Below are 23615 nucleotides of genomic sequence, written 5' to 3'. Positions count from 1 at the left end.
CATACACGTGACACTTTCACTTGTTTTAACTAAGCTTTGCTTACAGGACAAAGCACACAACTCCCTTTTATTCTGAAGCCTGTGGACTTCAAGTAATCAGGCAATTTTTAAAGCTCAGATGCCACAGGAGAAGGGGAATGATCCCTGGCTCATGCTATTTTTAATGTCTGTATCCCTGCCATGTAATCACTTCCATGCGACTTGTACAGAGGATGGCAGCTTTGGAACAGTACTCTTAGTAGTGGGAAATGAAAAGAAAAAAAAGGAAAAGAGCAAAGAGCGAAAGAAAGAAAGAAAGAAAGAGCGAAAGAAAGAAAGAAAGAGAGAAAGAAAGAAAGAAAGAAAGCGAAAGAAAGAAAGAAAGAAAGAAAGAAAGAAAGAAAGAAAGAAATCTGTGTAGGAATAAAGATGTTTAGAAGAAGAAAAGAACATGTCTAGAGACTCACTGTAATCCCTAAAGTTTACCAGAATCAGATATTAAATACAAACAAAAGACCCATAGTTTCTGATATATGAAAGAAATGTTTTACAGTGAGAACAATTACTGGGAACAACCTTCCCAGGGATGTGGTAGAGTCCCCATCATTGGAGGTTTTCAAGATGCAACTGGAAAGGGTGCTGCATAGTGTCATCTAGTCTCCCTTTCCCATTAAAGGCTGGATCAGATGATTTTTCAAGGTTCTTTCCAACCTGGGCTGTGTCATGAATCTATGACCATTCAACTGAGGATTTGCGTAAAGCAATTGAGGTTTAACATCCAGCTGAGTGCATCCTAGATTCTATTTTCTGAAAACCACCTATATAGACCAACATTGTCAAAAAGATACACAGTTGATTTTTTACCATTGTTAGGATTTCAATGTGACATTTGTCTAGCAGTAACACCAAAATTACTTCACAGTGGTTATAGGACTGGTTGGGCATTTATGTCTGTGCTGTCCATGCTCTTTCAGCTTTATTGTTGGCTTTGGATTCTCTACTTGCAGGACAATATAATTTATAATATGATTTTTAGTTTAACAGCTGGAGCCAAACAAGCACACTGGTTATTCCAATTTTTGCTTTCCAATTGCCAGTCTTTAAGTCTAGACCACTGAAGTTGATGCAGAACACCCCTTTGTTCTGCTGACCTCTAGTGACTTACTTCTAACCCTCCTCCATGCATTTCCTGCTGTCGACAGAGAAGCTGAGATGGCCGGAGACATTAGATGAAGGCGTCAGTGCTGGTGAATGGTAACCAGGCTAATGCAAAGGACTTATGCCCCAGCTGACTATAGCCCTTCATGTTTCTGAAGCTTCAAGGTACAAACACGTGCACAGATACAGGTACACAGAAGATCTGAGGTGAGGAAGGACAAGACTTCGTGCACAGGAAAAGCACAGGAATACGAAGACAGACATATGAAATATGTCCCCCCAAAAGAGCAGTGAGGTATTTTTAAACCCACTTACTATATCAGAAATTATGATTATTTCTAGCTTTAATTAAAGGTCTGATTTTGGCACATGAAGCCATGGCCTTCTAACTTCAGATTTCTTGAGTAAAACAGCACTGAGGTTCTTGCAGTAGCTAGCCTGCTTAAAAGTTAGGTTACTTACACAGGTGGCTAACATGTTCTGAAGTTCAAGACACCACAGCTGACCCCTATTCGAAACTCCCCAGACTAACGTTAGTTCAGGTCTGTCTGTGTGCATCACGCATTTCCTGTCTTAAGCAGTGGTGCAGCAACATTACACTGGTTGCTGCTGCTTTCCAGCTAATACGCATATAAATGGTTAGAAATGGAAAAAAAGGAGACTGCAAGGTACTGTAAGTCTCCATCATGACACAGAATCAACTTGTGTTGCCTCAGTACAGTGGCAGTAATATCATCTCACAAAGAAGTGTGATGTCATCAAATTAATTGGGTGTTTGTAAAGTAGCTCAGGATGAAAAGTAAATGGCCAAGAGTAAGATTACTGCTTATGTTACAGTGCCATTCACTAGAGGAAGTGCCTGTTTAAACTGTCAAGCTTTGTAAATTCATCCTCTCAAGTAATGCTCTCAGGAGCGCTTTTGTTATTCAAACTCATTCTTGGTAGGACATCAAAGCAGCAGTATTTCTCAGCTATTGTATCACGGACTGCCTTAGACGGTAGTGTGAAGGTGACTTGTGAAGGGGTATTTCCTACCTGTGGAAGAATGAACTTCTGGGAAATCTGTACTATTCCTCTACATGGAAGGTTGAGATAGGAGGCCTGAATATACAAACAGATACGCATAAGCTGGGGAAAATATCAAATAGGGAAGAAAAAGAAGAAAGGTGATAAAGGAAGACTAACCAGAGCCAAAAATTCTGGGAGGACAAATATATCCAGAGGGCCCAATCAGAAGGTTAAATGTGGAAAAGCAAAAATCAGTAGCTATTCAAGTTCGGATGAAAGACAACCCCTGGGAAAGGACAGCTCAAAGCAGAGAATGAAACGAAAGACAAACCATAACGTAATGACAGGCAGAGTCAGTCAGGACTAGATAAATATGGAACTCAAGAGATAACAGTTCAGGAGAAAAAAATGCAGGAGATTAATATGAATTTTAAGGCTGTAAAATTCAGACATGCACAGTTATCAGAGAAGGCTGTGGTACCACTCAGAGGGAGAGCTCTCAAAGACCTTTCTCCCACTACTTGGCAGGGAACCTGACACCTGTGAAACTTCAGCACAGGGTAGCTCAAGACAAAAACGCCATAGAGGCAAAATGATGTCTGTGATGTGACAAGGCAAAAACCTAGTTCAAGATTTTTCGGAGCTATAAAGAATGTGAGAACACTTTAAATGAAACTGAAGTCCACAGAAATGGGAATATATGAAGTCAACGGAGAAGGAAAAGGTCTGCCCAGGTCACTTCTACACACTTCTACTACTCCATGCACCAATTCCATCAACCTGACAAATTACATATAAAAAAGTGAAGGTGGAAGAAGTGATACTGAGACACTGGGGTTTATGGAAGCTTTGCTGATTTTTTGGGGTTTTTTTTTTTGGTAGAAGACATCAAGAATCATGGAGCATATTTTGAGTACCCGAAAAGCTTCATTTTGGACAACTCAGCTGCTTAAGTTCTAGCTAAGGTGCACAGGGAAAGGTAGGAGAAACACATTCCTGTACAGCATGATTTGAAAAGGTTATGTAGTTGTACATGATCTTTGCTGAGGGAGAGCTGGTGTATCTGCGTATGTTTGTGCATTTGAACATGTGAATCCATCAAAAAAAAAAAAAAGTGAGGATGAGTGAAAGTTTGAATTTCTCAACCTAAACATAGAATCTTACCACTACATAAAAGAATGTGAGAGATGGATTTCATCTTTTTAATTTAGGATGGGAGCTTTTAGACTTATTCACCATTTCTATTGCTGTATTATATTTCTTTCATCCTAGGGACTCTGACTAATTCAATTGAGTCCACCAGTTTAAGCCTACCCACCCTTGCAGGGAGAAAAAGAGGAGACAGAGTTAACAGCAAAATGTTAACAGACTGTCAAATTTTGGAAAATACCACATGCATCTGTGACACATAGGGCCAAGATGACCGAGTGACAAAAATCTAGCCCCCCTAAAAGATGATTACATAGAAATCAATCTCATTGACTGAGAAGTAATAGACTTTGTGAGAAGCCAAAACAAGGGTGCTGGCACCAACTCTGATGAGGTCTGGATCCCACCCCGAACAGTTTGGTGAATCACCTAAGTTAGGCAGCAAGTCAGCCTTCAGAATCAAACACTGCTCTTCCATACCACACAGACAAGCACTGAGAATATACTTAATAATCCAGAAATCCAAGTCATCCATCCTCTGCTGTAACTGGTAAACTGTATTTTCTCCTGCCTTATCCCAAAGCCAAGAATACAGACAGCAGGTCAGGATTTCCAAGAGTCTCTGCTATTCTCCTGAAGAATAACTAGAGTGCAGTAATACATAGTTTCTTGTGCAAGCTGCATTGGAAAGGTAAGACTAGGGTACCATCTGTTACTCATCATTATCCCTGCCTGCATAAAAGAACATGTTCATAATTAAATTACGTTTGAAGTTAAAACAAGAGGGAAGGAAGAAAAGCTGCTTAAGAAGAGCTGCTTTTGGGCTGCTCAAAGGAATCGGGATAAGACAGACCTTTTTTCCCCCCAGGTTGGGCCTAGGAGATGCCACCAACAGATATTTACTCATTTGTAAGAAAGGTCAAAGTACCATCAATTTTCACTTCTCTTGTTACAGAACACACCCAGAATCAAACTATGTTTAGACAGGTTGGGCAGGGTATAGTTCATGTTGATAGAGAAAAGACCCAGTAAACATTGCCCAGAAAGTGGCACTGCAGCCTGCCTCAGGAAAGCTGAACTCCATTTAAAACCACTTAAAAAGGAAACTCTCTACAAATTAAGACTTGGTAATGAGTAAAAGAAGATCAGAGGCAGAACTACATGCTGATTATGAGAGAACTTAATTAAGGAAATTGTACCCATCTGCACAATGCTGAAATAGCAACATGTTCATTTCCAGAATTACCAATATTCCTACTTCACAAGAAAAATCAGAATAGAGTCCAGGCTAGAGCCATTTCATAACACTGCTGTCCATGTATATTCCAGATCTTTGTCTTAGGTATTAAGCACTTACAGCAAGCTCAAGGTTCCTTGTAGAAATATTTTCAAGCAAAACCAAGGTCTGAATGGCAGACTCTGTATTCGGTTTGAGTGCCAAGGTTTTGATAGCAGGGAGGCTACACAGGGGGGGTTCTGTGAGAAGCTGCCAGAAGCTTCCCCTGTGTCTGATGGAGCCAATGCCAGCTGGCTCCAAGACAGACCTGCCACTGGTCAAGGCTGAGCCCACCAGTGGTGGTGGTAGAGCCTCTGGGATAACATAGTTAAGAAGAGGAGGGAAGCAGCAACTTCAGCCGAAGAGAGACATGAGAATATTTGACACAAACAGCTCTACATAAACCAAAGTCAGTGAAAAAGGAAGAGAGGAGATGCTCCAGGTGCTGCAGCAGATTCCTCTGCAGCCTGTGGTATCACTTTTTAAACAGAGAAAAGAGACTCCACTTTCCCCAGCATTAGTGCTGCCATATGCCCAGGAGCTTTCACGTATGTCTTCTTCCTGGAAGTGTTGCCCTGTTGGAAAAGGATAATTTTGGTCATTTGCCTTGGCATTCTGAATGAATGGCAGCTGTGAGCTACAGACAAATAACTGAGCTGCATTTGCAAGTCAGCCTTACAGTGCCATGCGCAGTATGCTCAGTGTATCACAAATGTATATATTTACTAAGAAATTAAAGAAAACACGGGAGGAATGCTCAGCATCAGGCCCTCAAAGTTTGAGCCTGTTAACACCTTGTTAAATATATCAAATGTTCAATATCACATTTGCAGAGGGGGGAGGTAGTAGCAAAGAATTTTGTTGTTCCTGCAAGCTGAATCCAGCCACTTGTTTCCTTCTATGGACATTATATTGCCTTTTAAAAGAACATTTATTTCTGGCTCTGCCTCTCCTGTATGAATCCTCTCCCCAGGATTCTGGAGGGAGAAAGTACAACTGATCCTGACAGAGGAACTCTTAACAAGAATCACCAGCAGGACTTGGAGAGCAACGTTTGCTTGTCATGACCCTCTTCTTCAGTTTCTGTACAACGAGAACAGTGATGGACTGTTTATTGATGCTTGATTAGAGTCCCAAGGAAGCCACATATGGGTGTGCAGCTGAACTTCAGCCTCCTAAGTCCTTGTGAGGGCTGACCAAGCACAAACAAGTGTAGGGACCCTCTTCTTTTTAGTGTCCAGAGAACTCCTTCAGCAACTATTCCCTGCGCACAGGGCTGAGACCTCACTGTGCCTTCTGAACTGAACCATGGGCACTACATGAAACTTCCATTACACTACCCAGAGTGCCCAGATAACACAGGAAGCCCAGTCAGGCATCCTCTCCTGATCCTGTCACACGTTTTCAATGAGAGAACAGAAGTATAGGTATAGCACAATTAATGTCACTCCTCCTTCTTGGGAGGACCATCGCGAAATGCAATCAGAGTATCAAAGTGTCGTGGTTTAAGGACCCAGGACACAGAGATATACTCCAAGTCAAATAAAACCCCAGGAAGATACTCAACAAGCCTATTTTCTTGGATAAGTAAGGCCAATCATTACCATCCATATTTTATAAACAAACAAAGAACCAATGAGTGAATACAAGGGCTTGTCATGAAACAGAAGAGTATGCTGGGTTCTGAAAAATCTAGTAGGTGCAGGGCACCTGCAGCTAGCTCTACTCAGTCTGTGCTGGCACTGACTAGAGACATACTTTAGGTATAAGCTTAGACTCTTCCTGCTGTAGATCATTAGAATGGAACTGAAAAGAAAAAGACCGGTTCTGCTTCTTTGCATAGAGTCAAACAAATGTATTTACTTATGATCATCAGATCATCAGCACCTCATGCAATGAATGATTAAAACTGTTTAAACAGATGTGTTGGAGGACAGAAACAACAATTACTTTGAACTACTGATCAGCAAACAAGTCCCAAATAATGTTTTGCACCAGTCCGAGACACCTGCATTCCAGGAGGATTCCAGAGCTGTCTTATTTGGCAGACTTCTGGCAGAGAGAGAATACAAGCAGTGCACAATGCAGCAAGCTGCCATATCTGTGTGTGCAAAACTCATAACTGCAGGAGCAGCAGAGACAATAAAACAGAGTATAGAAGTAAAAATGCTTGGGTAGAACTATCATAGCTACAGTCCTGCTGAATTTTAAAAGTATATTGCAACACCTTTTTCCTGGAATGTAGCTGCTCTACTTAGAACTGGGTGAGAATTTTTTTTTTCCCCTGCCTTTGTGGGAGGGGAGTATTTTAAAATAGAAAAAAGTGTTTAAATTTCCTTGTTAATAAAGAACAACTCAACATGCATAGAAAAATACAGACACCAACTTCAGAAGAGCTCAAAACCATCATAGTCACCTTAAGGTGATGGATCCAAACAGAAATCTCACTATTCGTACACTATCATCTGCTCTACCTATTACCTACCAGGCACTCTTATCCAGAGCCAGACCTCTTGTGCTGGCTCTCCCTTCTCTCCACCCTTTGTCCTCCTGCCCCAAAATTCTACTCTGACCCTCAGACAGTTTAACTGAGACTGGTACTTCTCTGCAAAAAGTCCTGGTTTTGATACACTCTGTTAAATAAAAAACTGTCTTTATAAGAGACATCCAACCTTAATCATATCCCCTTAAGATCCATAGCAAGCTGATAAGTATAGTATAAAGTACAGTAGCATGCTGAATGAACTATACATTTTTTTCTACTGAGTTTAAGGGCATTTGAGGAATCTTGTAAATTATGCCATTGAGCACTGGCCAGAGAGGGAAGCTGCATGGGAACATATCAAGGTCACAGCAAACCTTACTCAGCGCTCTTGCCCCTCCATGCTTGCCCTTAACTACAGCTTAGCGTGGGATCCTGACAGCAGGAGGTTCCCACTACAGGCCTTTGGCTTCATCTCTCCGTCAGTCCCCGGACTCTCAGCTCTTCTCAGGGACTCTCCAAGCGCTCCAAAGAAGAGAGATCCAAGGCATTTGCCTGGGGCTCTGGGAGCCGCTTGCCTCATTCCTTCTGAGGAAACAGCTGGAAAGTTGCCCTCAAAAACTCATTTGTGAGCTGAATTCCCTCCAAAATCTTTATCAGCCGGCTCATTTAAAGCAGGTTTTTACAAAGGGATGGGAGAGGTGGACTGCATGAAAGAACTGGATGAATGCCTTTAGCTATCCCAGGCACCATATCATCCTGAGACTCAAGTCATTCTTCACAAAGTCCTCAGTGAAAGCTTTTTACAGGTGCAAAAACATAGACATGTAGGCCACTTCCTCCTTCTCCTCATCGCACCTTCCCAGCCCCAGAGTTAACAGGAAGTTACACATAATCTCTGCCTACCTAAGAAAATGCGAATGGCCACCTTTTCCTGCTTCTGTCTGTCTGAGAACTGACTGGAAAGACTAAAAAGCTCCGAACACCAAAAAATTTATCCAACCAAGGCACAATGACACTGATGCTGAAGAACATTGCAAAGAGAAGCACTATTTGAATTATCTTCTCTTCTTAGGGAAAAACAGAAGGTGAGAAAGTCAAAATCCTCTCAAATCGCAGGAGAATTGTAAGAAAAGGGAAGAACTATTAAAGTTAGAGACCAGTATTAGGACAAAACTAAATGGGCATGAACTGGCTACAAACAAATTTAGTTTGGAAATTAGAAGCAGATTTCTAAACATCAGGGGATCAAGGTTCTTGAATGGCTTCCCAATAGGAAGCAATAGGAGCAAAGACGTTTAATTTTGAGACAGAGATTGGTAAATTTACAAAGGGAATCCTGCAACATAATTTCCTGCAACTACAGAAACGCTGTACTCCGTGACTCAGGAGGTCTCTCTCAGTCTTGCACACCTCATCTTCTGCTGCGCCAAGACACGATAAATAAATAAATAAATAAATAGAATACAGAGACAAGGTGCAATAAAGCCAGAATATTTAGCAGGGCAGCTAGTATAAGGGTGAGTCCGCTTTCTTTATTAAGCAAATTTATGGTGTTTTTTTAAGTGGAGTTTGTCCACCTGTAGGGACTTTGGTATTTTCAGGTGAAAATTTGGATCATAAGGGAAGACTGAATCAGGAATAATCTATATATCTATGACCACCTGCAAGGAGCAGTATGGAGGTGAACCCTCCCACCTATCATGCAATCATTAGACTAGACTGTGAGAAGTTATTTTCACAGACCTGTATTTAGGGGTAAAGCTGTCAAAGGAACTGTGAAAGGGGGTAGATAGGTGAGAAAATTAAAACAGCAAATAATTCACGAAGAATCCAAGTTAAATAAAGAAGTTTCATGCGACATGTGTGGATGCATATAGAAACAATCATGTGTCTTTTTCAGACTTGACTGAAGTTTTACTGGAAAGAAGTCTCTAAACCATTAAAAAGAGTCAGCAGGGAGAAGTCTTTTCATGTTTTACTTCTATATTGAAAAGTCCAGGATAATACCACCCTATTCTACACACAGAAGAAAAAGCAAAACACATGAAGCTGAAAAAGCATGAAAAATATAGTACTGTAACATAAGAAGTCATCTGTGAACTCTCCCATAGCACATCAAACATGAGGTATTCATTCATTCCCACAAATGGAGTCAGTGTTGATCTATAAGCTGCAGCTCTGTATTACACATTTCAGTTTCATGCATTTAAGCCAGACAAACATTCCCAGGGGATTGAAAGAACCCGCTACAGTGAGTTGTGGTTCTATTTCGGATCATATCACAGCATAACAAATCACAGTTTCAGACACTGGGATAAGGGGCTCAATAAACCAAGTAGCATGATAACTTCATGTATATCCCTTCCACACATGCAGCCATGTGTAGAATCAAATCCCTTCAAACTGTACAACTACAGAGGAATGATCACTCTCATACCTACATGTATCCACGTACCATTATTCATCCAAATATATATCCTTAAATACATTGTTTACTAAATACTGTTGTACAGCAGTACTATCTAACCCTGTCCACACACACCAAGACTGTTTATCAGTCTTTACCTCTTACATTTGAGGGAGAAGAAGAGAACATAAATTTTTAATGCAAAAAGTTCTTTTGGTGCTGGTTTGTTCCAGTGGTTTTTCAGCTGTGCTCCACACAAAGTGGTCGTCAGAAGCAGAGTCACTAGACCTATTTAGTAACCCACCAGTTCCCTGTGACCGCTGTCCCACAAGAAACTCTGAGGGCTGAGAATGATACACTGGTTCCTTGTTGGTCTAGCACATTTTTAGAGTCAAAGTGGTTTGTAAATTAAGTAAATATTTTGAAGGGCAAAAATAACAACCCACAACTTAAAGGCTGGATTGGAAAACCAGCCATATTGCAAGTACCCTATACTGGAACTGCAGTTCTGAGTCTGATCCCTGATCTCTGGTTCCCAAAGAAATATTTTGAAAACATGCAAGGGCATTAAAAAACAGCTTCCTTCAATATAGCATTTACAGCATCCTGTGCAAATTAGCAAATCTATCTGAAATATGGAAAGATTCCTGTTAACCACCAAGTAAAGATGAGACACAAAGACTTTGAAGAGAGTTCGAATACTGCTGAAGTATGAGATGCTGTATTTTCCTAAAGAACTTTGCACATTTGGTGCCTGACTACTAATATCATTTGGTTCTCAGGCTGAGAAACCGAAAATGTAACTCTGAGCTATTTTGATTGTCTGGGCCTTGGGACATGAAGGGAGTCAACGTAGCAAGCATGAGCTTAAGTCTCCAAACCCTGACAGTCACACTTTCTTCTTCTTTCTCTATTATGCTCAAAGCCAAAGCTCTGCAGTAGTTGCCTTCTTTACAGTTAATTAAGGTCTCTTGAGAAGATAAATGAAACAGCGGGAAAAAATGACTTGGCTGGAGTATATTTTCATTTTTCCATTTTAATTTCACCTACCAGTCAGCCACCTTAAGCATGACATAGGATGGCTGGCAAAAGCACAACATTATTGACTGAAATCTAACATTGCTAGAACTCACTATTTGTTTTCAGGTATTTTCTTAAGTGAGGAAAAAAAAAAAAGGTTGTTCAATATACATAATTCCCTGAAGAGCTTCCAACCCAAACGCTGCAGAGTATTAGACGATGAAAGAACTGTTAGCGAAGTGAACAAGAAACAGGAAGTTGGAACTACCTGGCCAAGTTTCACTCTATAACCTGAGTAGTGTGTCATTAAAAAATAACCAGCACAAAGAGTGAAAAACAGCTTCCAGTACAAATATATACTTCTATAACCAAGTGCTCTATAGACAGAAATAAAAGATTTTTTTTCTATAAAATTTATTTAAAAGACAGTTTAAATCTCAGGAAAAAGGAGGACAACATATAAACACACATGAAAATACAACATTTGCATAATGTTTAACGTTTTGGTTGGGTTTTTGTTTTGTTTGTTTGTTTTTTTAAATACAACATCCTGCCAAAAAGGTTTAGTCTGTGCTTAAGTTATTACAAATCCTTGCAGGTACTACCACAACCTGTGTGCCACCATCATGTAGTCCCTCTGTCCCACCTCCCAGTCTCAAAGGAGGCATCTGCAGTTCAGTCTTTGAGTTCTAGATGAGCTTAACGCAAAAGCTCACATGCAATTTTCCAAAGGGACTCTGAATCAGGCAAGGAATGCAGAGCCTAGAAACACAGGACTTGTGTAATGCAAGTGGCGTACTGAAAAACCGCATTGGGTGATTGAATGATTCACAGGGCTGGTAATGGACTACAGTATGTCCTTCCACCAGGTCACTAGGCTGAATCCATTCTGGTTAACCAACAAAAACCATTCCCATTTCATGGTTGCTGATGTGAATTGAATTGATTAAGGCTGTCCTGATAAATCAGCGAGTTTGCCATAGTTTTATTTGTCACTTGAAACAAAAAGATCACAAAGACTTCTGTTGGCATAAACAGGTTACAGAAGAAGCCATCCCAAATCTAACTAGACAGCCCATTGTCAGCAATATGACAACGCTGGCAAAAATAAACAAATAAACAAATAAACAGAAAGATGATGAACTTGAGGTTTGGTCCTCTGACACAACCTAAACACACAGCTAGAGAGCAGCACTGGGGAAGCCAACTCAGCCATGGTCCAAGGCATCACTTGTTCTGTGGCTGAACAAAGGCACTGTGGTCTTCCACGGCTGTCAGTTTAAGAGCTTTCACCCAAACGAAATCAATTCGGCTTTCTTAAAATGAAAACAAAAGAAATCCAACTCACCAATGAAGCTGTCCAGGATTTTTAGAAGATAATAATCCTTCAGCTTAATAGAGAGATGTGGGTGCCAAGAGGTAGCTCAGCCCCAGCTACCAGTGCACCTTTCTATTCATGCAAATCCAGCTTCCTGCATTTTAGCACACATGAATTTGGCTTATTTCATCAAGTTACTGTTCACTTTACTAAAGTATCAAATTGCCAGAAAAACAGGGGGGTTGCCTATCAGAAGATAAAATTGAGCCATTAGCATGTTTTCTTCAAAAAAAAAAAAAAAAAAAACCCAACTAAAATTGATCATTTTGACGCAAACATTGAAGCTTTCAGTTAATTTCTGCGTCTGTTTCAGCTGCAGTAAGATGTATTAAAAAAAAGAAAAAAAAACCAAAAACAAGACATCATCCATCTCCTACATCCCTGCATCATTCTATCCTGTACCTGAAAGTGTATGATAATGCCCAGCCTGCTATCAAAGGCCCAAGCTGTCAACATGAGAGTGAAGCACTGGTGTAGGCATGCACATACATGCGCATGCACACGCACAGTATTTATAAAACTGCCGCTGTAAGGGATTTGGTGTTTATTTGTTTAATTAACTGAAAATGATAACACAAAAGCTTTTCATTTGGCATGAGCTTGGGTTTCATGAGCTGCTGAAAAGGATTCTCTTGGAGAAATGAAATTACAGTGTTTCTCCATATACTTTCTGTGGATTTCAAAATAAACACAGCTATATGATCATGCCAGTTAGTAGACAGATGTAGGTAAAGTTACAGGTCTTGATACATCTAGAAAGAGGCTGTAGGGCTAGACACACAATCTGGCTAACACATCATGTTGGCTAAATGACAGAACACCCAGTTAAAAAAAAACATAAAACCAAACATGAAACACAAGTGAAAAGAACTGAGAAGGGCAGTTGCAAAGGGTGCCTGTAGCCTACCTTCTGCACCTGGGTGTTGTGTTATACACCATATGGCATAAAAGTTCATTATTAGATGCTCCTGCTTGTCCACATTTCTCAACATGTCAAGTTTCTCAGAACAAAGCATGAGAGCAGGAAGCAAAGACTTCAGATCTGCTTTTGCTCTATACTCCACTTTAAAAGTCAGCAGTTGCACTGTGAATCAACTACCCCACCACCCCTCCCCAAAGGACTATTTGACAGGATGGTAAGCAGCAGCCCTGAGTATAAAACTTAACCTTTCCAATGAAGGCACTCAAAAGTGCAGCCCATACTAAATAACAGTGCTGCCAGCTGCCACTGTCTTTTCTTCTCATATGGTACCTTTAAAATTCATGGTCTTTTGAATTTATCCAATTATAAAAAAAAGAAGGGGGAATCTCAGCAGGGCCTTTTTTAGTCCCCAAGAATCTAGAAATTCCTACCTCTTTCCCTCATTTCATGCTCCAAAACACATCAACTTGATACATAGTTTTGCTGAGTGCTCAGAAGATTATTTCACAGGTTTCAGGGTGTAGCAAAGAGAACAAAAGGGATTTCGCCATTGCTTTGATTTACTGGCTGGCAAGGTCAGTGCAGTATTTAAATGTGATTATTTAATGATATATTAGGTCACTACCATGTTTTTATAAGTATAATTAAACTGGTAGAGTACCTAAAAGTATTTATACAGACTTCTGTTCATTATTTTCTACATTTAAGAAATAATACTCTCAATAATGGATTGAGATTAAAGAGAGATTGAAGTTTTCCAAGGATTCTGATGAATCTGATTAAGAGAAGAACTTTGAAACTACAGACAAAAAGAAGGAACAGCTCACTCATCAACTTTCTCAGACACAAGATGACAGCTGTACATACATGAAGACAGAAATAAATTAATTCCTTGGAGGATGCTCATACACATGAGCATTGGCAGATCTGACTTAGTCTGGAAGAGTCAGGACTAGCTGCATACAGGGACCTACTCCACCAAAATTAGTCTTTGGGGAACACATTCCTGTAATAATTCATTTCCATCTCTACCTTCAGAGCTATTAAATCTTATTTACTTTCCACCTTCTCTGCACATCAACATTTTTTGATGTTGCACAGGACAGCAACTTGAGAGGTCACCACTTATACTGATAAACATACCCCTTGTGTAATGGAAAATGCGGCATTCCAAATGATTGCAAAAGTAGAGACAGGCAAATAAATCAGACATAAAAACACATCTATCACTTTTCAGTGTAAAAAATTGTCTATGAAATCTGTTATCAAAGAACAAGACAAGTTACTACTCTATCAGCACGCTGAGGTTTTAAGTTGGGATTCTGCTTCTGTTATACAAAGCAAAAAGAGGCTTTACCTACAAGAGAGAATAAGGCCAGATTCACCTCAGCTATGTGAGCATCACAGGCCTTCATAACCCGTGGTAACATCCTGAACTACCTGAACCCAGAAACTTCCTTAGAGAAAGAATTTTGCAGTAGGCTTTATCAAGTAGACTATGATAAAATGCTCAATGATGAATTAACAAGAAGAATCTAAAGTTCTGCAAAACAATGACCAAAACTAATAATATTAGAAACCAACCTGTCAGTAATTTGTTGAGTAACTATGAGTCTTGCTCTGGCAAGACTCGCTCAAAGAGCAATGTAAGCAGTAAGTCAGTGTAAGCAAGTAGTAGACAAGCACTCCAATGGCAGGCACAGAATTTACAGTACTGACAACATCGTAAGTTATCTCCCGGCAGGTAGAAAGAGCAGTCTCTAATGAAAAAAGCTATTCAAGAAAGCTCCATTTCTTTAATTTGGCATAAATATAGATGGAGGATTTCTGCACATTTAAAATATCACACACATGTCATATTAAGCTTATGTTTTGGAGACTCTGCAGGAGTTAACTGTATGACCTCAACATCAGCCACAGACAGACTTACAGTGTGGACTCTCAGGTACTAGGTAACTCAAAGAAAAACACTCAGAAACAAAATAAAACGCATACTAAAGTGAATTTCCAATCAACATAGTAAAAATAGGATCAGACACATCAAACTGTCTCTTCCATTTGTGAAGCAAAGGTTTTAGTCTGAAGTATAGGCAAGTAGAACTGAACTGAAATCACTTTAACTACCGTATTAAACATGTCATGCAGACGAATGAAATAGAGGGGGAGATGTAACTGATGAGAGCTTAGCTGAACATCAGTGACAGTGGAGGAGACATACTTTCAGTAAATAAATTAGCCTCCTAATGAAGACAACCACCTGCTAGGTACAGAAGCGTTGCAGAATGTCTGATAGCTCTATCATTCTCAATTAACTTGCTCCACTGCCTAGGGGTCCAGCATCTCCTGCACAGCACACAGGGGACAGCTAAGTAATCCCAAGTAGTCTGCTTGTAGGAAAGCGGAAGAGAGTCCTCAGTAAGTTACAGAAGCAGGAGTCGGACATCTGACTAGTGACAGCTAGTTCAAAGATGAACTGAAGAGTAAATCATTCCAAAGGGCCTTTGATACCTGGATGTCAAATGAACTATAAGGAGTACAAAGAAATGGCTATTTTTATCCTCAAAACCTATTAATATCCCAAGGAGGCACTCCCTCATAATAACTGTGTAACTGACTCTTGCAAGTAAGAAAGTTGACTTCTGCTCATATACTCCACTGATTCAGCAGAGGTAGTAGCAGTCTAAACTTTTCAATGAGGTACAGTAATTCAGAGTTTGAATGATTATGTTCCGTGTGGCCATTCAGTTCTTCTAATCTGCTTTGCTCAGCATGTCTCACATTAAACACCCAAAACCTGCAAATCTTTCTGCATGTGGTTTGTCAATAACAGGAATAAAGCCAGACAGAAACATCTTGTTGTTCAATGCACAACCAGAGCCCCAGGTCACAACAGAAACATCAAGTTCTAATAATGGTTGTACCAGACGGGAACTTGACAGCTCTGATCCTTCTCCACTCACAATAGAACTGGACCAGTTAAAATAATACCTTCATTCCTTTTAAAGCCTTTGAAACCCAAGTTCCTACTCCGCCAAGCAGCAGAATATTCTTATACCCACCAGGGTATGCATAAGCAAATATACACACACAGAGGTAAGGACAGTCTACTGCTATATTCTCTAACTCTTTGTTATATATGGGTAGAATACGGCACAACTATCAGCCTCTTGTACCAGTAGTGGTATTTGGATTTCTGTGGAGAGAGCTGTATGCCTGCCTAAACATGCCCCTCCCCTTTCCCCAAACTACTTCCCAATATGCTGTTCAGTCATGAGGGTTTACAGGTCTCACTATTAAGCTTATAGATCTTCAACCTCTGCTACATATCCATACTGGATACACGGAATATGTTCCCATATCATATGTCTAACGACAGTTAGACCGCCTGCAACTTGATCAACACTGAGTGAGAGTTCTTCATCACCTCCCACACCACTACTGAGTAACGTTTCTGTCAAGCAATTCCACGCTTTCCTTCCCTTTCTCTATCCAGGCTGACCTCACAACACATTCCAGAAAAGATAACGGGGTCATAACCAGGCTTTAATTTCTAGAGCTGATCAACAGAATTTAGATTTTTTTCTTTATAATTCAGATAATCTCTTAAAACAAACAAATTACCTCTGCAATTTAAGGAAACAAAAATTAAAAGCATCGACTGCTCTAACTGGATGCTATATGCCGCAGCATTCTGCATGTGAACCATTTCTGCTTTAATGGTTTAAAATACCTTATCTCGACTCGATTTTTCACTTGCGTTTTTACCAGCTCCCCGTTCCAGTGAGGATTATCCCAGGTGCAGCAACGTCGCCCTCTGTCCGAAGCAAATAAAATGGCATTTACTGCCTCTGCTCGTCCAGGGCTGCCCGTGTATTTAGTTAAATTTAAACAAACATACACGACACTCGTTCGGCAATACTCTGGCATCCAGATTTTCACTGATAACACAGTTTTAAACAGATTCTTATTCTTGCTGCACGCATTCCAGTGCGTTTTAAAACTGTTTAACACGAGATTTGTTTTCACTCTGGAAAAGTAAATGACAAGTCGCTTCAAGCCTCTTGAAAGTCTTTTTGTGGTTCCCCCTGCCCCAAACTCCCTCTTTAATCATGTCCTCGAGAAAGCCAATGACAACTCTTACCAGCCTGCTTTCCCCCCATATACAAAAACACTTGCTGGTTTCCCCTTCCCCACTCCTGCAGCAAAGCGTCAATGTGGAAAGAGGATTTCAAAACAGCACAAACATTGACAAATCCTTAAAGTTTTTTTTACACTCTTATTTTGCCTCCATGTTTTCCCAGCTGCTCTGCTGAGAAGACAATTAAAAAAAAAAAAAAAATCTACTAAAAAAAAACCCCATTACAAATTAAGAGACTGGAAAACTGCAGCCCAAGGAGGAGGATGTGACTTTAGTTTGACTTACCAATTTTATCCAGCTGTATATTTTCCTACTTGCTTTTTACAGCAGCTGAGCTCAGTGCTCAGGAACGTCCACCCCGCGCGAGGGAGCCAGGCGGAGCGCTGGTCCCCACGCTGGATGCTGCTGAGCGAGTGGAGCCGGAGTGGCTGTGCCGGCGGCTCCTGCTGCTGCTCCTGCTGCTGCCGTGTGCGCTCGCTCGGCCCCAGATCAGGAACTGCTTCCCATTCCCCAGCCCCGCTCGGCACTGCAGGCTTCGGGAGGCAGGGCCGGCCCCTGCTACTGTGCTGCGCTTTCTTAAAGGGACAAGCTCCGGCCTGGCGCGGGCCAGGAGCCACCGGGGCTGCCCGGACTGGCGCCTGGAACCGGGGGGGTGGAATCGCCCTTTCCAGCCCGGGCGTAACCACCGCGGGACGGGCTCGGCTCCTACGCGCCTTGGGAGCAGAGACAATGCTCCTCTACGGAGTTTTCATTCAAGGCTCTCAGGTGTTGCGTTGGTTTTGGTTTTATTCTTTATTCTCGTTCTCTCCTTCGCACCCTCCGCAGCTAGGCGGGAATCACCGCGCCGCGCAGGAGACGGCACCAGCGGGAGCGGCCGCACGTTTCCCTGGACCACGGGTGCAGGGCCCCCGGTGGGGCTCGGCGCGTCCTCTCCAGCCCCGTGCCCAGCGCTGCACGACGCGGCACCGCCGCTTTCCCCACAGCGGCACCAGGGATATCCCCTGGCAATCTGGGTCATTGTGACCTTAATGGATTTCATTCCCTGTAACGGAGAGGATCTGACTTAACTGAATAAAAAGCCCTCATTTCCCAGTTTTTCCTCTTCAGTCATTCTCCAGATAGCTTTAATCCCACATAAATCCCCTGTTTCTAGCATGTTTTCTGACTTCACTTTCAAATGTATCTGATAATATTAATAACTAGATTAATATGGGGGAGTTGCCTGCCTCGTGTGTGCTGCTGTCTGCAGTGGAAGAAACCGCATTTTCTGTCAAACAGTAACACTGAAATTCAGAGATAGATAGTAACACCATCTGCAAAACCTCTCTCTGTTTTTTTTAACTCATGGAAATATATGGTTTGCTCTCTGTACGTGCAAGTCATTTGTTTTCATTACAATAACTGAACCCTCATGATGACACCACCAATCAACACATATCACAGGGAAAGTCGTATATATACACAAATATGTATATATTTAATGGCACAACCAGAGAAAGCAAGTTACAGGAGAAAAATATCGCCTTCAAACTGGCAGGCCAAACCAAACAAGATGAGACCGAGACACCACTGTCTCACACTGTCCTGTCCTCTCTGCCTTCACACACACATACGAATGCACAGAATGGGTGCAAACTGTAAGCAAGCTGTGATGTCCTTCTGCTTCTTTGGTCCTTTGGTAGAAAAACATGGGTACAAACCACAAGGTGAGCCCACCCCCTTTTAATGGTAATGGTCCTTCACAAGCTGGCTCCGTAGCTACCCGCTAACTCCCAGCATGTATACCTTTTACCTTGTAAGATAAGTAGCCATTTAGCCACACTACTGAATTATAATCTTCAGCATTATTAACCTTGTATTAAAAAACAGGGACCCATCAATGTTCCTCTAGCATGAGCTGTACTGTGCTCCTGCCTTTTTCAGCATAAAGCCTGGGAAAGTTTTGTATGATTTACACATGCAAGCTACATGTGATGCACAGTAGAAGAGATCTTCTAAATTCCATCAATCCTTCCCTCCGTTCACATGTTACCATTGGTCAATTAATCCTCACTTCCCACTCACATCTCTGCTTACTACTTTTTTCATCTTAACCTCCAAGTCCCCATCCCTTTACTCCCTGTTTGCCCCTTCTGCATGCCCTGTACTTTGCAACTGATCTCCACTTTTCCAGCTCCATCTAATATTCCTGCTTCTCCCTTCTTGCCTCCATCCTCTCAGTTTCTCATTGGAAGAGGTGGGAATGATTAACTGATTCCTTCTCTTGCTTCCCTCTCCTTCCTCCAGCCAAGGTTCTGGAGCCAAAGACCTGCATCAAGCCCTAGAAATTAACTAACCTGCAGCAGCAGGTCAAGGGACAAGGGTTAGGCAGGCTCACATTACTGACACTATCTGCCTTCTCAACTTAGCACACTGTACCATTTATTACAATACAGTGTAACCAAGATAAATGGCCCTTGTCCATTAGTTAAAAGTTAACAGAACATTTAAGACAAAGGTGATCATCCATTTGATGCCTCAGCTAAGGTTATTCTGATATGTTCAAAACAGTCAGAGTCTGTCTACAAGACAACAGGGTAAGGTGCTGCAGTGGGTGGGGATTTGAATGGCAAAGACACCAACAATGAAGAGAAATAGGGACCTGGGGGGAGCTAGAGCCATGCTCCATTGCTCCACGCACACAAAACAAGAACACGCAGAATACCAAAAAATGCCCAGCAGGAAACAGGCTTGTGCCACTGGACCAGAATGATTTAACCACCATAAATGTCAAGGTGAAAAAAGAGTATCTGCTGTTCCTTACATATGTTGCTCCTTACTCTCCTCATAATCCCTTGTGAAAGCTGCCCCCCCCCTCACTGCAGCATCTGGATGTTCCATTGACAGAGCACTGTCTAATGGTTACAGCACACCTCCTGTTTTCTATTACTGGCTGTAGGAGAAATGTGTGGTATATTAAATAAAAGACATCATAGAGTTTGAGTTCTGCTGCATGCTTCGATATTTAGTCAGCAGTAAATGAAACTAGATAAATCACCAATTCTTTCTGTGACTGTTTCCCCAATAACAAAAAAAGTCCATTAAACTGTGGTGTTATATAATTGAATACTTGTATTAGTAACAGCTTGGGACAAAAGATGACAGAGAAGGCAGCTTTTTATTATTAAATACTGCAATGCAGATACCTCAGTGAAAACTGGAAAGTGTTGCAGTTTGCAAAAATGTTTGATTCTGCAGAGCAATCCGCTTGCACAAGAGGTAACATTTAATCGGAGATATTTTGGTGCCTTAGCTTATGGGGGGCAGCAAACCAAAAGTCATCCCAAAGCTACCAAGAAAGAAAAAAGGTATCTTTCTCTTTCTGGACAGTGTCTCATGTAAGGTCTACATCCCAAGACACCATAAATGCACCTACAAAGGCAGCTCCTTCTGAATTTAGGAATAAGACCATTAAAGAAATCACCTGCCTATTTCTATAAACATTTTTAGGCTCTGATGACCAAGGTCAACACCAAAAAGCTATAGTATTATCTGTGTATAAGTGTGCCTAATAGTAAAGGGTGAAAAGACAAGGGGAAAGGGACATACAAAACCAAATAGATTATTTGCTACTAAAAAGCAGATTCCTTATAGAAGGCAGAAGCAAAAGCTTCTGTGAGATATTGCTCCACCTCTGGAGATATAAAGTATTTGTTAGATCCCTTGTCAAAACAAAAGGATACGGGTATATTAATCTAACAACAAAAGTGCCCATTGTGAGAAGAGACCCAGTGCCAGGCTGCCTGCTCCATCTGACAATGAGATTAAACACCACAGCTCTGTGAACTCGGCTGCATGCCTTGCCTGACACCACCACCCAGGGTAGCTATAGTGGCTGCAGCTCAGTCACCACAGGCTACAGAACTAGCAAGACTTTCATAGCCTCCTTACAGAGATTGTTTCTGCATGTCTCCCGGTCTCCAAAATACCACACAACGCTTTGAGCATCTCTTGAGTCTGACATGCAGAGCAGTATTACCACTGTGCACTGATGTTACTCACTATCCTTACTTATCAAAAAGCCACAAGAAATTCTGTCCCCTGTCACTGAGGGGCTGAAATGAGGCATATATAGTCAATTCAATACAGACATGCATATACTTTTCTTTAGATAATATAATTCTTCTAAAATTATTTTTATCTTTGGACTCATACCACACCATCAGATCTCAGGGCTGGATTCTACTCCCACTGACTTCCTGATGAAGAAGGGTGGATATGTACTCCAATTCAGGGACATATAAGTTTCAGATTAAAGCTTTTTATTCCTTACCCACATCTTTAATTTATTAATACATCAGCTTGAGAACTTGCTTTGAACTTTAAAAAAGTAGGGATCTGGACAATGCTCATCTGCAATAATGTTCATTATTAATTAAAAATTAAACTTATTAGTGCCACAAGATTGTTTTCCACCTGATGAATCACAATGTGTGTACATACCTGTGAGTGTATGCATTTACACATGTGTATGCATGCAGATGTTTGAGTGAAACTTCAGTAGAATTTATTGTTGTTAAGGTTAGCTTGCATCTGATGTATTGCTGGTGTACTTCTTCTGCAGCATTCCTGACACCGTAGAAAAATATGGTTTAGTTAGCTGCCACTACAAACCCAGCACAACCATTTATTTTTGGTGGGTTTATTTTCTCAGTTAAAAAAAAAAAAATGGTTGAAAGAAAATAAATTTGTTCCTTGAACCTAAGTTTTATCAGATCTGTAAGATTTGTGCAGTTAATGCAAGTTATGGCCTTCAATATGAAGATAACGTTCCTCAACAATGCCTTAAATCAATGTACTAGCTATCAAACTACTTCTACCAATTGTTCTTAAATTAAAAGATTTGTTTTCCATATTATAAAATGTCCATGCCATATAATTTAGGTCAACTACAAGTATATTAAAATTTGTATCCATCACAATAAGATGTAAGATGTGAGTTTGGACCATTCTGGAGATGGTAGATTCCAATTTCACCCTTTTCTCTGTGTTTTTCCTGTACACAGCTCCTCCTCTTTCATTGGCTGCCCAAGCCTATTATAACCCTCTCTCCTGTATTGGTTAAGATTTAGTGAGTGGTCTGCACAGGTGGTTTGCTGACAAGGGAACATGCAAGCCTGAAAGAAAAGCCATCAGTATTTGCTGCAACTCAGACAACAACTATGGAAAGAGGAAAAAGACATTTGCTCTTCAGAAAGGAGAAAAGGTTTACAAGCTCTTGGAATGCAAAAGTCAGAGATTACTCCAACTGAAGGAAAAAAGGAAAAAAAAAGTGGAAATTCTACAGGAATTGTCCTGTTTCTCCCTTTAGCATTGCTTGGTATTTCTCAAACATCTTGAAAGTGCAACTATGTTTTCAGACAACAGCCCAACTCAAACCCAGAACCCTGAAGGCAAAGGACACAGAATCAACCAGAATTAGATTAAATTTCCTGCCAATAAAACATCAATCATCTGCCAGCAATTAAAAGTAGTTGGCAGTCCCTGACTACTCTAAACATTTGTAGCCAGCAACTTCACCATGGTTTCATTTGCCTGCCTTGAAGAAACATGGATTGTGTTCACACCTAACACCTTATGAATGTTTTGAACCTATTCACGATACTTTCTCAGGGATAACAGACCAGTTTTAGGAAAAAAAAAAAAAAAAGAAAAAAACCAGCTGAACTTCAGATTCTTTCAGTTTCTTCCTGCTTTTCAGCTAGCAAAACAGAGAGCATTGATTTGTAAAATGGAATCTCTCTGCTTTCCCCATCATTTTTTAATGCTTCCTTCGTGTATATCTGTGTATGTTTAAAGAAAAAAAAAAAAACAACCAACAAAAAACTATGTTCCAGCAAATGGTCACCTTACAGAAAGGTGCAATATGCAGACAGATGATCTGTATCACAAACATTAGTAACCACATGTTCTTGGCTAGATCTACTAAATACCTGAACTAGGGAGGGCTGGAGTGAGCTTGTCCCTAGGCAGCTGTTCCAACAAAAGTCTGTGTAATGATATTCCTCAACATTTTTCATTCAAAGGATTTTTTTTCCTTTTTGAAAAAAATCCAAAGACCACCTTGTGCTGCACTGCAACATAGGCTTTCACTAATAATAATTTTAAAGTTAGGTTGGGCTCTAAATGATCTGGGGAGCTTTTTCCTTTTATTTCCCTGATTTATGTGCATGGGTTTGTTTAGCTGCATGGCGGGGAGTGGCATGTGGGCTTTTTAAGTTCTGGAAATGTTTAAGGAATGCCTGATTTTGTACTGACCATCATTTAATTAGCAGTGATCTAAATCAGTATGTCTTGTTCCAAACAAGAAGAGGTTATTAATACAGTCAGTTCATAGTCTCTAGCTATGAACACACAGACCTCAGCAGCTTCCAGGAAAATAAAAGCAACGTCTATACAAAGGAAGAGGGAAAGGCAAAGGGAGAGGCTAGTTTCCCCTTCGTACTCTGATACATGGTCTAGGCTAGATCTTATACTCTGGTTGGCTTGTGGTTAGCACAAAACCAGAGAGAAGAAGTAATGGCAGTTTTTAAACTGCCCTTGTGACTCTGTGGTCTATAAGCTGATCAAGGTATGTTAAGACTCTGATGCCAACTTAGAACAGCCTTGGGGTTTTGTAAATGAATCTTGGCTATCATGGATACTGAAACAGCCGC

At 40.8% G+C, this 23615-nt stretch overlaps 1 protein-coding gene across 3 annotated transcripts in view; it reads right to left on the bottom strand.

Annotated features, from left to right (window-relative positions):
• DAAM2 (dishevelled associated activator of morphogenesis 2) overlaps window positions 1–17435 on the bottom strand; it is a 172667-nt gene extending 155232 nt beyond the window's left edge. For all 3 annotated transcript variants that reach the window (XM_030499163.1, XM_030499167.1, XM_030499165.1), the window contains exon 1: window positions 17206–17435. The gene's annotated coding sequence lies outside the window, so the exon portion shown is untranslated. The remainder of the gene's footprint in view (window positions 1–17205) is intronic.
• Between the last annotated feature and the right edge of the window lie 6180 nt (window positions 17436–23615).

The sequence above is a fragment of the Strigops habroptila genome, chromosome 10 (genome assembly GCF_004027225.2).
Source record: "Strigops habroptila isolate Jane chromosome 10, bStrHab1.2.pri, whole genome shotgun sequence".
In the NCBI taxonomy this organism is placed as follows: Eukaryota; Metazoa; Chordata; class Aves; order Psittaciformes; family Psittacidae; genus Strigops; species Strigops habroptila.
The sequence above is the reverse complement of the archived record's forward strand: the minus strand, read 5'-3'. Positions and strand labels throughout refer to the sequence as shown.